Genomic DNA, 16,945 nt, shown 5'->3' with positions numbered 1-16,945 from the left:
CTATGGTCAATAAAACTGCATGTTAATAGCGACCAATTAATAGATTATGTTGCCCGGCCTTAAAAGTTGAGGGAGTTTTAATTATTATTTTTCAAATTAAAGGAGTGCTTATTCCCTCCCTTCCCTTGGGGTGGCGGGCGGTGGGGGGGGCTTAGTTTTCTTTCTGGCTGTTTGCTGAAATTCTTGGCTGTTAAAGTTTGGAGAGGGAGGGACACGAGTAGCTTTCACTTGGTCGGAAAGGGGAGAGTCTGCAAGAGGACGCTCTAGGATGGGTTCCCAGCGATCAGGCAGGGACGGTCGGGACGGTCCCCGCGGGACATGAGTGAAGAGAAGCAGCAGTCAGGTAAGCGCAATTTTGATGTCAGAAATCACTTATAAACTAAAACATATGGAGAGGCTTCGCAGGGCCCCCGGGCCGATGAGCCAAACCTCGCGGCTCCCCCTTTTGGAGGCCGTATCTTGCAGACACCGTTCTCAGGAGGGCCGCTGTCACCGCGTCTGTCCATCAGACCAGGGTGTCTCCTGGACATCTTGGCATCCTCGCGACCGCGTCCCGCTTCTCCTCAGCCTCCTCCATCGGGTCCCAACGGCTCTCGGGACGCGCGGGTAGTGACTCCAGGTCTTACTAAAGCCGGTAGCACCTGGCATCGCGTCTCTTCGTTAAGCTGAGGGCGACGTCGTCTTAATTCTGATCAGCATCCCAGGCAGTCGATGGTCACTTTAAACTTCTCCCGAAACAACCAGTTTTAACTTTTATTATTTGTAACGTGTGTAACGGCCGAGGTTGGGTAAAAAGTTACTTCTCAGTAAGTTCCGAGGAGCAAGCACCTCCGCGGCGTCCCCCACCTCCCGGGCCCTCCCCTCCCCTCGCCTGGTCTCCGGTCCTCGCTCCTCTCCCCTCCCGGCTTTCTCTCCCGCCGCCGCCGGGGCCTGGACGCTGGCTCCCTCCGTCCCAGGCTCCGCTCCTCCTCCTTCTCCTCCTCCTCCTCTTCCTCCTCCGAGCCGCCAGCTGCTTCTCAGAGCCAAGCAGGGTCCAGACCTGCCCGCGCCGCCCGCGCTCCCCGGCCCGAGGGCGCGCTCACGGCCACGCGCGCCCGCATACCCACGCGCACTTGGACGCGCGCGCGCGCACCCGCACCCACGCGCCCCGGGACACTCGCGCCCCCGCGCCCCGCCCCGCCCCCGGCCGGCGTGCACTCCCGGATCTCGAGCAGCGCGTCGGGGCGGCAGCCCTGCTCGGCGATTGGCGGGAGCCAGAGCCTCCCGGAGGCCGGCCGGCGCCCACACCATGGGCTGAGCCCGTCGGCGCCCAGGGACTCAGTGCCGCCCGGCTCTGCGCCCACCGCCAGGCACGCGCGCGGGCACACGCGGGCGCGGACACGCGCGGACCCCCACGTGCGGGACACGCCCTCCCCCGACGGCGGCGCTCGCCTCTCGGTAAGTCCCGCGCCCCGCGCGCTCTGCCCGGCTCCTGCGCTGGAGGCGGCGGCGGGGACGGTGGCAGAGGGGTGACCTCGCTCTTCCGACGGCCCCGGGACAGGTGAGGTGGGGGACGCCGGGAGGGACGGCTCATCGTTGCCCGGGTCCTCGGGAGGCGCGCGCGCCCGGGACGGAGGGAGAGGAGTGGAGACCCCCGCAGTAGGCGAGGGCCGGGAAAGCTGACCGCGGGGGCCTCGTCTGGGACACCGAGAAAGAGGTTATTTGTTGTTGTCTGGAATGGAAATAAGGCTTGAATTAAAGCCCACGCTTGGCTGAAAGTCGAGACCAGGTGTGAGCTTGGCTGTCACTGCCGGGTCGGTCCTTCTGTGCGTGGAATCGCCCTCCGACGGCGCTCTCACCGCGCGTTCCTAAACCTGGGCTTAGTCTCTTCTCTGCACTTCTGTCTCTGTCTTTTCACCTTCTGACATCTCAGCCTGCAGCTGTTATGTTTATATGCTTCCCGTTTACCACCTTAATTGGGAAACTTGGCATGTTTAAAAATTATGTATATATATATGTATATCAGCTAGCCTTCTTGGTTTCTACCTGAAATCCAACATCTATGTATCGCTATTATATATTGTATAGAGGTTTTACAAAAGGTACTGCATAAAATTATTTTTAACATTTTAAAGCAGTTAGATGCTATTACCAATAGCAGACTAAACTGCCCAATAAAATGGATAAACAATTTTAATGCCGATGTGAACTTAATACATAGAGTTGTTTATTTATTCGTTGGGATAATTTCGTTATCTTTCCAAAGAACATATTCATATGTGCCACGGATTTCCCACTGTGCATGTTTCTGGAGCTTCTGTAGTTCAGAAAACTTTCAATGTGATTTAAAAAATTTTTTAGTCTTCCCCTGGTGACATACATAGGGCATAGAGTTTATTTACCATTGAGATTATTTTTGAGTATTTTCAATTCTCTCCAAATAGCTTAGAGCCCTTGACCTGGCCTCAGCTACCCGTCACCTTATCACCAGGAGAACTGTCACATTCCTGGGGTTAACCCTTGCTTTGCTGGCAGCAGCTTGCACTGGTTCATCAGTGGGAAGACCAGGCAATAGAAGTTACTTAAAAATCCAACCAGATAAATTAACTCACTATGTATCAAATTATGAATGAGCTAATTATACCATTGAAATTACAATTCTAGTGGAAACCGGATGTGCTGTGCAAATTTGTGGTTACTATGCAAAGTTTTCTAATTCTGAAGAAAGGCATTATGAGTTATACACATATCACAAATACTGTTTGCGGTCTGGTAACCCCAGCTTCGATTTGACTCAATGACTTTTGGAAATTGCACTAAACCAGCAAATAGGTATTATATCTTTTTGAGTCATTTAAGAATATATAATTTCAGTTACACTTAAAATTTTGGTTTCTTTTTTCTAACACTTTATAATTCCTTCATTTTATTTTTAAATATTTGAGGTAGCATTGTGATATATTATTTTCCATGTATCTATTCTCTCATGATGAGTTCTTGGTGATTTACTCTGATGCGCCTTCTTTAGGTAAATTTTTGAGAATTCTTGTTTACCATTGGATTATGTAATGGGGCTGCATGTACACGTGTTTATAACCATTGCCTCCTCCACTTCTTTGTTTTTTTTTTAAAGCAACTTCATTTTTATTTATTTATTTGAATTTTATTTATTTTTTGGCTGTGCTGGGTCTTCATTGCAGTGTGCGGGCTACTCATTGCGGTGGCTTCTCGTTGCGGAGCACGGGCTCTAGGCGTGCGGGCTTCAGTAGTTGCAGCGCATGGGCTCAGTAGTTGTGGCTCGCGGGCTCTAGAGTGCAGGCTCAGTAGTTGTGGTGCACGGGCTCAGTTGTTCTGCAGCATGTGGGATCTTCCCAGACCAGGGCTCAAACCCATGTCCCCTGCATTGGCAGGCAGATTCTTAACCACTGCGCCACCAGGGAAGTCCCTTGTTTTGTTTTGGTATTAAAGAAAAATCTTGAGTTTCTCATCTCATAAAATCAGCTATTTTATTTGTGGTAAGGGTTGAGATCCCGGTGGACTGCCGGATATATAAGTAAGAAGTAAAGCCTCTTTGAAAGATGTCAACCTTGATTTTTAACTTACATACTGTTCTAAAGTTTTATATGTTGTGAGTATATGGAATATATCATATTTTGTAAGTAGGTAATAGGAAATTTTCAACTTTTTTTTCTAAAATTAGTATTAGCTCTGGTCTTTCCTTGTAACGTGTCCTTAAACAACAACAACAAAAATAATGAAAGGGGGATTCATTTCTTCACAAGACAGAGGAACTAATGTTCCTAGGATCTTTTGCTATTCCCCAGTGAAAAACCAGAGCAGGTCAGCATCAGTCCGATGATATGGAGGGTGGGGAGACAGTGTCGTGTTGAATAAATGTCGGTGCCACCCACTCTTTCATGGAACTTCATTCAGGAGGTGTCGACAGAGAGACACCCACTTCTAATGAGACTGCTGGAGCCTGGGAAGCAAGAAGTGGTCCAGGTAACTTAGATCAGAAGGAAGTCATTATAAGCAGAATCCCGGCTTTGTGATGCTGCAAGTCAGTCCTCCGTTTAAGCTGGGGGTCGATCTCTCTAAATGCAGGTCTCTTTGTCACCTCCTGGCTTGATCACCCTTTACTTCCTGGACAAGCTTTTCCAGTGAGGAGGAGAATGCCAAAGGGGTTCCATTTTCTTTCTCCAAAGTGCAAGGATACTTGGGCATTCCCAGGGTATATCGTCCTTCAAAATACAGCCTGTGTTTATGATCCGCACCTTGAATTTGAAACTCTTCAAACCTTTCGAGTTGCATTTGTAAGAAAAACAAGCTGACGCAGCAGAGGGATCAAATATTTTGGACACAATTTCAGAAAATTTTGATACATGGTGGTAGCAGTGTGAGTTTTGGGGGGGGACTTTGAAAGTCCCTGCCGTAGTTGGTGACACTCACACAGGAGGTCTCCTAGCTGCCCCTGTATTGTTGATGTCACGATGGCATCTTCCTTGGTACTTGTTTGCACCCTCACTTGGCTTAGGAACAGGTAATTATCTGTACATTGTGCTTTGTCAGTATACACCTTCTCACATTGATAGATTCAAAGCAGTAATTCTGTAGATTAAAAAAACAGAAGTCTCCGATGGCTGGGCTGTCATTCGCACCAGTTTTTCAAAATAGCCAGGGGGAAATGTTGCCCTTTTAACTTTTTTACCTTTTATTTTAAACATTTTAGTATTTAGAAGAGAGAGGATTCGGTGCTCTATGTTTGTAACATTGCAGATCTAGTGAAGGTAGTGAAGTGATCTAAAGGCGAGTGATCTAAAATTACTTTGCTAAATTTAAGCGTAAGTAAGATGTAGACACCACCAAGTAATTAAAGGGTGCATCTAAAAATGGAGCACTGGGTCTGAGTTTTAGATTTAAAGTAACTTTTAAGTTCTTCTATTTTGACAGTGGCCTGTCATAATCTGGAAGACCCTGATTGCGTATGAGAAGCAGTAATTTAACAATGAAAGTAAGGGGTTCAGTTACCTTGACTCAGCGCATGGTCAGAAGCAGGAGCAAAGGAGGTTTAGTTCTGTGACTTTTTCCCATTTCAGAATGGCTGTGGGTGAAGCCTAAAATATCCTTAAAAGTGTGTACAATAGGCCTTTTGAATTAATTTATCACTTTTGAAAATCACAACCCTAGAGAATTAGACGGGAGATCTGATCTAGAGCAAACTGTTAGCATGTCTAAGGGTTTTGAAAACCTAGATCTGTAGTTAAAACATACCGTCTAATTTTGAACTGTTTTAGTGGGAATGAGATTTTCACACGTTAGTGTCTCATATCGGATTCCTTTTAGTGCTACTATTATTTTAATAATTATTCCCCCAGGAAAACCTACTCTGGGGGAGAAAAACATCCCTGCAACAGATAGGAAGAAAAACATATATTGTAAAAAATAGTAAATAAATGAAAAGTAAAACCTAAAGAATGGTTAAAAAAAAAAAGAAAAGAAAAAAGAAAAACAGGCACGTCTACGGTGATTTTTCAAAAACAGGAAACCCTTACTTTCACTTGATTAAGGGTTTGGCTGAGGTTTCCAAACCCTTCATTTAAAAGTGAAGAAGAGTGTTTGCCCCTTAGTTTGCGTGCAGGGGAGTGAAGGGGCTCAGCTTTGAGCGGTAATGTACTCGTTTGGTCATATTTCCACTGAGCGATTCTCTGTTCTTGGTGGAGAGATTCGTTTCCTCCGTGAGGGAGTGGAAATGTGGGTTACGGATCCTTGGGGCTTTACGAAAGTAGTTTAGTTGCAAAGTAAAAGAGAGATGCGTGTGCATGTTTTTCGGTGCTCCAGGCAGGGAGGTTTGTGGCACCACCTTGAGGAAGGATTAGTTTGTGAAAAGTCATAAGCAGCATCGCGGAAATGGATTAACTGGTGTTGTGTACCTTTCCGTCTGAACTAATCTGGACGTCAGGCTCTGTGCTCTTCTGAACAACAGGAGAAACCCAAGATCTTACTATGTCTGTTAGCGACCCGTTGCCTTAATATAATCAATTGATTGGAACAGGCAATGGAAAAGCACTGTTCCCTCCTCTCTGTACTACTGGTGCTTGGAATTCTGCTTGTGCTGGAGAGAATGGAGAGCTCAGGCTTTTGAGTAGAGATTGAAAGAAGCTGTTTTGAGGAGGCTGACGGGAGGGAGGTGATCACGGTGGCACCTTGGGACCCCGGGAGTGAACAAGGACGATTTTAGGATTCTTCCATGGGACGTACAAAGAACCAAGCTGAATATAAATACTAGCTGAAGTGTGTGCTAGTAAAGTGAAATGTTTGGAAACACAAACTACGCACACTTGCCATCTCAACATAAAACTTGAAATTAAATATATCAGAAAATCGAGATTTCTTTTTATTGGGAAACAAGACACCAATTGGCGTCTTAGGGACATTTTAAGAAGATCGCATTTTAAGAAGAATGGAATCTCATTAAAATCATATCCAATCTCACAAAGCTGATGCGGGCCTGCTGCCGGGTTTACAAATCTGGGTCTATAATTGCTCAAAATTTAAACGTGCCTTGTGCAAGGCTGGCTCTTTCTGGAGTGCAAGTTACAGTAGCAAGATGACAGAATAAGCAAAAGTGGAGGAAAAAATTTGCTTCTTCAGTATCGAAAAGTACTTTCTAGTCTATTTGACCCTGGCAGGAACATTTACTTCTCTACAGAGCTTTAAAATAGAAATAATGACAATGAAGATGAAATCCAGGGAATACTGCGAGTCTTTTCTGGAGAAGGGGTGTTAGGTCAGCATATTACCAGGATTTAAGTTCTGAGACCCCACCCAAAACCCTGCCATTAAAGCAGAGAAAGAGATTGTTGCTTGCTGCTTGCAGGGTCAAAGGGAGAGGGTTTTACAGCTGAAGTAGTATCAGGTCTGAAGTGCCTTATAATCCTATCTCGTGAGAAAATTTGATGGATTTTTGCAGTTTTCTAAGACTTGTAAATATAGGTGATTAAACAGAACATCCCACAAGACCAGTTTCTCCTACGCACTTTATTCCCAAATGGTAAAACTGGAGGTAAGTCCAGAAAAATCGTCCCATAAGTATGTAGAACCCACAGTAAACTACTGGGAGGCAGAAAAGGGGTTATATCTATTTTAATTTTAAGATCGCGTTTGTAACTATGTTTTGCATCCATATAAGTTTTTCTTTGCAAACATTAAGCATTAAATCATGTTGAATTTTCTTTATTAAATTGAAGCAACCTGGAAACACATTTCTCAATCAAAATTTATTGGTCACCTATTAAATGAGAGCAGTGCCCTGAAAGAGAGATGGGAATGTGGGTCACACAGGACACTGGACATATCTAGAGATGAGAAAAGCAACTGCAAATGTAATGGAAAAGACAGAACATTTCAGAGCTTGCCTGTCTGCCTGTTTGATTCCAGCCATTAGTGGCCTGCCTCAATTATTCTTTGCTCAACTAGTTGCATTGACAACATGTAAACAAAACTATAGCCCCTTGCACTCCAAATAGCTAATAGCATTCACTGTGAACGCAACGTCCTTGGGATAAATATCCACAGGTGGAAATTCATGCAGGAGAACGCAGGGAGTGCCGAGCAGGGAGAGACCTGTCTGAGGTCAGATTTGAACCAGGCTTGGAAGGTTCAGGACTCCAGCAGAGGAGGGGCATTCTGAGTCACAGAGGGGCAAGCGCCAGGAAGAGACTAGAAGGGCAAGCTGACCTTTCAGTGCAAGGCACTGTGGGGAAGCCTCGGGTCAGGCCTTCCGGAGGTGAAATCTAGAAAGGGAGTGAGTGTACATGCTACCGAATCTAGAAGGGGGTTGAAAGCACAGGCCGTGGGATCTAGAAAGGGGATGAACACACAGGCCATGGGATCTAGAAAGGGGATGAACACACAGGCCATGGGTTCTAGAAAGGAGATGAACACATAGGCCATGGGTTCTAGAAAGGAGATGAACACACAGGCCATGGGTTCTAGAAAGGGGGTGAATGCTCAGGCCAACGAAAATGGCACATTCATCAGTGCCACCTGCTTGAACCAGGCCTGTGTGACAGTGAGCCAGGGTCCTAGGCTGTGCAGTGATGGAGGGAGTGGTCCCTAGGGGGCTCTGATGTGCTGCATTCGGGGCCATGACAGAGACCATCCCCATGCCTGCTGTAGGTCAGCTGTTGGGCAAGCTTGTTAACTTATCACACAGGCCCTTCTCTCTTCAAGACTTTGGGTCGACTCAGCATCAGGAGTAGTTGTCTGAGTTGGATGTCATTCCTCCAGCTTGGAGGTGTGCGTGTGCCCCAGATCCGGCACGGGTGCAGGATCCTGTGACCTGCTGGGTGGGCTACCGCGTTCTTAGCTCCTCTTCCCGTTCTTCCCCTTGTTTCCCTTTAGTCTCATCTCTATTGTTTAATTTGCATCTACTTTGGAATTTTTAAAAAACCTTGTTATATCACCTGTATCCTTGTGGATCACTTTAAATCCTTTTACGGAACAAGATAGAGTGTAAATAAAATAGTCCACCTCCTAAGAATCATACAATCAAAAAGGGATCTAGACCATGCCAGAGGGAGACCAAAAAATGCTCCCCGAAGGTTGGTGCATTGGGCCGGCACCATGGCGTATCCTGGCTCTAGATAGGCAGGGGTGGGGGTGGGAGGGCAACCGCAGGCAGCCGCGTGGCGGAGTCAGGCACTGCGGTGCTCGGAGTGTGGGAAGTGCCCCCTGGGAGCTGGGGGACACAGCACAGGAACTGCCCAACCCCTGGTGTTGGAAGGACCAAGCTAGACCCCAAGTGTGAAGTTAAAAGGCAGGGAATAAAGTAATCTTGCAAAGGGGAAGCGAGATGTGATGTTTAGAGCGTGGTCACTGACCTTGACTCCACCAGGCGGTGCAGACATGGGATCCCTGTTGCCCCAGGGCATCCTCACCACGGCTCTGTGAAGGTGGTGCTTTATTGCCCCATTTTCCAGAGTAGCAAAGTGAGGCTTGGGAGGGCTGAGTGATGTGCCCGGAGTTACACAGATAGTCAGAGCCAGAGCAGAGTCAGAACCCAGCTGGGGGTCGGCTCTGCATCCCCACTGCGACAGGGAGTTCTCTTGGTCAGCACAGAGGGTCCACTTACAGAAGTGACAAGAAGGGGGCAGGGTGACATGGAGGCAGGGTGGGTGGAAGGTCAGAGCAGCGCTGGGCAGGGGATATAGAATGTGAGTCTCACGTATAGTTTTAAAAAGGAAAAAGAAACATGAAATTAATAACTAACTATTATTAAATTATTATTAAAAATTAATAATTATTTTATGTAATACATGTCCAAAATATTATCACTTCAAGTGTCATCTATATAAAAATATTGATGAGCTCTTTTACATTTTCTTCTGTATTAAATCTTCAAAATCAAGTGTGTGGGTTACATGGAGCACATCTCAGTTTGGACTGGCCACATTTCATGTGCTCAGTGGCCACATGTGGCTCTTGTATTGGACAGTGCACGTCGAGACTATTTAGCATAGGCATTCAGATTTCGTATAATTAGTAGTTGTGAAGTCTACTATATAACTTGATCACAGTAATAGAATTTTTGTGACTTCGTGTCCCCCTTGGCAATATCGCCCAATATATCACGCTGGAGCCAGAAATGATAGCAATAAAAAAGTGAATGCTAACATGGTATGTTCAGTATCAAACCTGCAGTTTTCAGATTGGAGGGATCACGTGTGTATGATTTCCTGTTGACTCATTTCATGCTTTTAAGAGGCAAAACCAAATATCTAGTTTCAGACTGAAACTTCATATGCCTGATGACAAATAGTGCTGCTTTTGTTGGAATCATGCTCTGACAGCTTCTCGTATAAACATCTTATTTGAGTATTCCCTGTTTAAGGGTAATCCCGGCAGGATGACATATTTCTTATTTTGCCCGTGGACAGTATCTTGAGGATAATACAATTTATCATTTTGAGGAATAGCGTTCTTGAGGTGCTAGAATCCCAGGGAAAAAAAGGATAGCCATCAGATGGATTGCTACAGAATTAACTTCTCAGAGCACACGTTCACGCAATTTGGTGATGGCAGATTGCATCTAATGCGGGCCTTTCCCTCTCTGGTAACGCTGAAGTTCATGGCCAAGTCAGTCGCATGCTGCTTATTATTGCCGGTGTACTATGTGTAATGTGTCATTGAATAACTTAGCCCTTTTACTGTATGCATGTTTTAGAGCTGATTTAATTTAATTTTTATGCAAAGTAAAAACCTTCCCTATAGATTCTTACTCATTCACCTTCCCCTGAATAAGAAGTTTGTGTTCAGTTCAGGGCCCAGTCTGCAGCGAACTCCTTGTCGGCACGTTTTTCTAGATAGTTTGTGTTCATTACCACCTGTGCAGGAGGGAATTTCACTCCCTTGTTCTGGTTTATTTTTGCTGGTGGGCAGTGTTTACTGTAAACGAAACAAAAGTGTGTTAAATAAGATATGTGTGCCTTTTCTCAACTCGAATTTGCTGTGCAGAATCTAACACCTAATTCAGGGCAGTTACTGGCATCCAAACACAGAGAGGAAGGATTTTGCGATTTATTAAAACAACCCAGAGAACTCAGAACTAACAACTGTGGCTTTGTGTGCTGGTCCGTATGTTCCGCATGTCTCATTGTCGGGATGTTTCATTTTAGGTCAGCAAGGAATAAACCGAAAAGCGAGAGGGTTCGTGCGGTGTATGGTTTTGCTGCTTTCAAACACAGGCAGCACCTTAAATCTTGTAGCTCAGTCCTGTTCCGTTCAACACGGAGCGTCGGCCGCCAGGTGAGATCCTGTCAACGTAACTGCAGTGCTGTTCCGAGACCTACTGCATGTCCGCTCGATGCCATCTGCCACGTTCAATGCACCACTTTCCCACGGGAGTACAGATTTAATTTAAAGTCTAAATTATATTTGAGAAGTCTGAAGCACATTAAACCTTCTTAAATAATTCACTCGGGGTTATGTTCAGTGAACATGCGTAAATATGAGAACGTGCGAGGCAAGTGGTCTAAACAGAGCGAATACGAGACCACACTGATGCGAGCCACATGTGCTTAAAATCTTGGAGGAAGAACCGTGTCAGCACTGGCACCCAGAGCCTTCGACTGGCCTCGTGGCTCGGCGGGGAAAGTTGAGGTCCAGTTGCTTCTGTGTGGGGTCCTTGCAAGTTGCCACATCCTCAAACAAGACCTTACAGGCAAATTGCTGAACGGCTCTGACAGCTCGTGGCTGCAGCTCTGGGCTGGGGCACAGAGAAGGTGACAGGGACCCAGTGGGGCTGCCTGCCCTGTCCCCACATGGATTCTCCACCAGCTTCTCTGGTTGGATGTCTGCGGGCGTGAAATGGCTAAAATGTGCTCTTGGAAACTGCTGTATTTAGGTAAACTTGGGTTAAGAATGTCAACTGTGGAGTGTTCTCTTTCCTCCCTTCGGGATGAACAGCTTTCATATGCTCTAGGGATGTGTGGGCGGATTCAGTGACAGGACCAGTAACACCCAGTAGAGTCACCTTGTAAAGGCGTTGCTAAGCATTTCCGTGTCCCTGTGGTCTCTAAACTCACTGATCCCCCTCTCTGCAGCCAGAGCCCCTGTCTCTCCTGCACGGGTCTTATTTCCCTAAGTGTCTGGATAGCACGGTTTTGAAGGTCAGCGTCAGCAAAGTGTCACCTGCAGTGGACACGCACAGGGGCTAAAAGAAACAAGGCAGGGAGTCTAATGAAATCAGGCTGCAGATGTGAAGCGATTTTGAAATATCCTGCCCCTGGTTTCTGTCCTGTGTCTGGTTTTCATGGAAATTTGTGTCTGGGAATGAGGGGGAATCGGAGTGGATTTGCTGGAAGCAGGTGACTGCGTTCTTTGGCCCCGGCTGTCAGGACTGTGGTCCAGGCACTTCCGAAGAGGGGAGGGAGTCAGAGGCTTTAGGAGAGTCAACGAGCGCCATGCAATCTTTTATCAGACAGGGAGGATTTTCGCAGACTTCCTGATATTTGAAAATTATTCATAAGTCTGCCCTAGTCTGGGAGTTTTAGCACCAAAAACATACCCCACTTACTGTCCATAAATTACACTTTGAGGTCATCACAGAGTTACTTCTGTATCCTGTGATGCTGGCTTACGTAACCTCTGAGATGATGAGTCAAAATGACTCCGTTTCTCTCTCCAGCAAGGGCACAGGCAGCGCAGGTCAGGAAAACATGTAGCATTGTGGACGGCCCTGTTGGAAATATAGGCTAAATCTCTAAAGGGCTGGGAATGAGTTCTGGCTTAACTCAGATGAAAGGAGATACAAAAAGTGGAAATGAGGATGAGAATCAGTTACGTTGGCACTGGCAAAGGAAGCAAGATAAAACACCGTTTTTTAGTCTTCACTCCAAGCAAGTAAAAAAAAGAATTGCACATCATGTGTTTGAGAAAGATAAACGCATGCTTCCTTTCTGGAATAAGTAAGGTTCTTAATAGACTAAGGCAAGGCAAAGATTGTTTGCTGCGTTGGATATTTAATATGGAATGAGAAGATCTTCTGAGAGATCTTTAGTTTGTAGACATTAAAAAAAAATAGGTCATTGTTTTCAAATAAGTACAAGCATCTGCTTCATTTGCATCAGCGTATTAGCTCTTTATTTGTTTCCTTTTCTAGTTTTTGTTTTTTTCTTTGGTTTTGTTTCTTGCACTCAATGCCCATTGGCTTCTAAAACAAGAGGAGACATGTATGTGAATTGTTGGTGAAAGAGTATCTCAGTGTAACATAACTCTTCCTATTCCCAGTTTACAAAGAAATAATTATGGGCACATCGTAAACAGACTGGAGTAAATGCAAACAGGATTTCTTTATCACTGAAGCACCAGTGCTAAACATATCAAGAAGTCATAATATTTTGTGATGCAGTTACCCTTAGGCTTACATTATTTTTCAACCTTTTTTTATAACCAATCCCCTAAGGAGTCTTTTCAGACATTTTTTCCCCTAATCACCCCTCTCCCACATGAAAATTTAATACCACAGTTACACAGCATATCGGTTTAGGAATCTGACATTATACATATACATGTATATCTACATTTAGGTGTGTCTATGCTTTATACATAAAAGAGTGAGACATTTTTTCCTCCTCCAAGAACAGATTTTAGCCTCCTTGGGAATGCATGGCTTAACTTCGAGAGATGCTGATTGTTTAGAGAAAACATGGCCGATGCCAGTCCCTGATCTTAGAAAGGATTGACGGGGGGGGGGGGGGAAATCCAAAGGGACTCAGGACATCATGCTGGGGAATTACGTTCTCCCTTGTATCCAGAGTGGCCTGAAAACTGACAGTATTAAAGCAAGGGCGATTTTTTTAAATTTTATTTTTTTATTGAAGTATAGTTGATTTACAGTGTTGGGTTAATTGCAAGCAAAGGAAGTTGATAGCTCCTTGTGTATTTCTCAAAGGGCTCCATTGACCATGCATTTCTGCTGACCACACACACTCTCCACACGAGAACAGGTGATGGGGTGCTTGTCAGACTTAGGGGTATACACGATCAGCAAGTCTTCAGAAACACCCAAGTTGCAAAAACAAGTCCCCAAGAGGCCAGGGCACCCTTGCGTGTCAGTGACCAGAAAGGCCACGTTTACTTGCCCATCTGGGGAGGAGCAGCCCTCCTCTGCTTCTGCAGACAGCACTTCCCCATGTCTTGGATGTAGAGATACAGGTTGTGTGGCCGATTGGATGCAGCTGGATCCCTTCGGCGCTAATGTTTCCCCTCCAGTAAAAATGGAAATACATTAAACAATAAACAGCCCCCCAAAACACGCCAAGTTGAAACCAAAAATCAATCAGCAGAGAAAAACATTTGGGCCGGTGTCAAGAGAAACAAAACCAAGCCAGCACAAATTTTTATGAAAATGATCTCGGAATAGTATTTCCATGAACAGGCAGCTGACTCAGAGGCAGAGGATGAGTGTTCTGAGCAGGGTCTGAGCAGCCAGCCCGCGGCCGGAGCTGACGGGACACTTACTAGAAGGGACCCAGTGATACCGAAAATAGGAAAAACTGGATGAGGGAAAAAACCAGATTCTTAGGAAGGGAGAGACGTGCGAGCTGTGAAACCAGAGCGGTTTGGTAAGAAGCTCAGACTGTATTTGAGTTTCCCCTCCTCACCAGCAGTCCTGCCAGATCCTCTGGTTCTCAAAGTCAGGAAGAGTATCCAGCGTCCCTTTCCTTCTAGAATAATCGAATGATAAATAACATTACTGTGAGTGCAGAACGCACAAAGGTTATAAGTTTTTAAAAAATGCTTACCTCCAGCTCATGGTATAGGAGGAGTTATGGTATTTTCTGGGAGTATGCTTCTTTCTGGAATGTCACCAAGAAATTTGCTTCTGTTGAGATAGGCGATCCAGGCGGGTATCTGGGCCTGAGCATCTCTGAGCCCGTGATGTGGTGCAGAGTCGGCTGCTCCGTCTGTCCCTGCCCTGACGCTGTCTATGCTGTGCATTTGGAAGGTAAAAGGTGCATTTTCATGGATTCTGTTTGTCTTTGTCGTCTTCCAAGAGGTGCTAACCTCCAAGCAAGGAACATTTAATTATGAAAGCGCTCTCTCTCCTCACCCTTCCCCCTCTTCTTCACACAAGGCTTGTTTTTCATTTCTTACAAATAGTTTGAGTCAGTGGTGATCCACAGTCAGAATTTTGAAAACCAAACAGGAGAATTGACCAAGTACTATGTCGTGGTCACATGAAGAACAGATTTGGAAGTTGATGAGTGCTTGCCCTTAAAAATCGCTCAGAATGCCTCTTCAAGCTATGACTGCTCTCACAGTACATGCCATAGTAAAATTACGTTGTTATTTACTTTTTTGGGGTCATAGGACCAGATTAGATGACGCACCACAGTGTATGCCTAAACACTTGTTTATATTACGAGCTATATATCTGATCTTCTGCAGCCGTCGTTGACACTTATTTCACGCTGCCTTTTCTGGGGAATTCCCTTTGAACTTACTAATTGAGACTGTTGACTATACAGCAGTCTAGGAATTTAGAAAACATTGAGGATCCTAACCAACCAGGGTCAGTGATAACATGAAGTCCACGTCTGTATCCAGAAAAATAAATATCAAATACCATTTGGTTTTCTAGGCCATTTCAGCATTGTTTCACTGCTTGGCTCAATTGTCTTTAACATGATTTTTGCATGGCATTCCCCCGCCCCAAATCTTTTAATAAACATAAGCTATTACATATATATATACACATATATATATATATACACACACACATACATTCACACATATATATAATCTAGTACATAGATTTCGTGTGTACTGTACATATAATCTATTGCATAGATTACAATATTGCAATAATCTTGTAAATATTGTGATAACCTCTCACCAGAGCCTAGAATTCAGGATAAGTTGTCTCTTCTTAGACCACATTCAGAGAGGTCCGAGGAGGACCCCAGTCTTAACTGAATTTCACTCTGTTGCTAATTACTCAGGTAGAAAAAGACCATGTTCTATGTGATCTCCTTCTGTGGGGCTCCTATAGGTCAAGGCATCTGCTGCCCTTGTACGTGAAGGCCCCACACCTAAACAGAAGCCTTCACAAGACTAGTGGAACCTGGGGAAAGTTCTTTTAACATTGGAGAGTTGAATCCCCTTTAAAAATATAAGATTTTTAAAAGCAAAGATGTCTTCCCATTATTTTATAGTATGTCGTAACAAATGGAAGCTTCTTTTAAAGGGATTCTTATACTGAGTAAAAATAACATCACGTTGGTTTGCAGACGGGATGCCGCTCTAGAAAATGGAACCCCATTTTCACTGGAATCAGAAAGGCAGTCACCGTCCCTGCTTTTCCCTCCCCTCTTTATGCCTTGGCCTTGGCCTTGGTTCAGGCTGTCGACTCCAAGTCCACCCACAGTGGATCCACGGGTGCCACCCAGAGAGGGGGTGAGTGTGGCTGGAAAGACCCTTCCGGGGAAGACAGACAGCTTCACTCACGTTTGTTGAGCTGATGGGACAGAAAGGGAGAAGGGTGGCAGAAGGGACTGTTATGGTCACACGGTAGTCCCTGGGGACCCCAGCCTTCGGCAGTGGCTGGTTTCTTTGGGTGCTGGGCTGTGAGTCACCCCCTGCAGGGGAGGGTTTGTTACCTGCCCTGCGTCACCAGTCAGCATTCCAGTCAAGGCCTTTGTGCTTCTCTTCTCACACTGACTTGAAATCTCTCTGAACTCATGGGATTTACATAAACACACAATGTCATGATTCTCTACATTGGCCAAAAATGGAACTGGGAAAATTTCCAAATGATCCTGCCAGCCCTGAAAAGGAACAGTCTTGGTTGAGTCGAATCTACCTTTGACCTTTTGAGCGTTGTTCTCGTGGGTTGGGGTATTTCAGGAGTGGGCTGATCAAACGGGTCCTTTTGTTCCGCAGAACACCTGAGATTCTGTGTGTGGTCTGAAGGCCTGTTCTACCATAAGAAAGCATTTTGCCCCTTAAATAAAGGACCAGGGCCTACCGTGCTCTAGGCTCTGCGATGTGTCAAGGTTAGAGGAAGGAAGAGCTGTGTCCTGGCTCTGTCCCCCTGCAGACTTGCAGGTCCATGGGCTGTAGGTGAGGTTCGTGGAGTGCATGCGGGCTCACCAGGTATGTCCAGAAAGATGTTTCTGTTCCCCCCTTGGGGTTTAGTCCTGAGACTACCAATTAAACCATTCAATAAATCCTCCATTAGAGGTAGTAAAACCTAACCTTAGATTTCCTGCTTGCTGCAGTATCCTGCTTGATTGCTACTAGTTGGCAAAAGGCCGGGCCTGGGGAGCAGACGCTTCACGCTGCACCACATGTTCAAGCCTTTTCCTCACATATTTGGCGTTTGGTCTTAATTCCCCGACTGCTTTTATCTTGAGTTTCAAAAACTTCTGAAGATAGTGATTTGCAGAACTCTGCAGCTTAC

General features: G+C 45.5%; 1 protein-coding gene across 4 annotated transcripts in view; it reads left to right on the top strand.

Annotated features, from left to right (window-relative positions):
• The first annotated feature begins 263 nt into the window (after nucleotides 1–263).
• Nucleotides 264–16,945, top strand: part of ERG (ETS transcription factor ERG) — a 285,554-nt gene continuing 268,872 nt past the window's right edge. For 3 of the 4 annotated variants that reach the window (XM_036851466.1, XM_036851463.1, XM_036851459.1), the window contains exon 1: nucleotides 264–343. The gene's annotated coding sequence lies outside the window, so the exon portion shown is untranslated. Of the gene's footprint in view, nucleotides 344–1,348; nucleotides 1,438–16,945 lie in introns of those variants that run through there. The other variant, XM_036851460.1, reaches the window with a different exon arrangement.

Source organism: Balaenoptera musculus, chromosome 4 (genome assembly GCF_009873245.2).
Source record: "Balaenoptera musculus isolate JJ_BM4_2016_0621 chromosome 4, mBalMus1.pri.v3, whole genome shotgun sequence".
Classification (NCBI taxonomy): Eukaryota; Metazoa; Chordata; class Mammalia; order Artiodactyla; family Balaenopteridae; genus Balaenoptera; species Balaenoptera musculus.
Note: the sequence above shows the minus strand (reverse complement) of the source record. Positions and strands in the feature narration are given on the sequence as shown.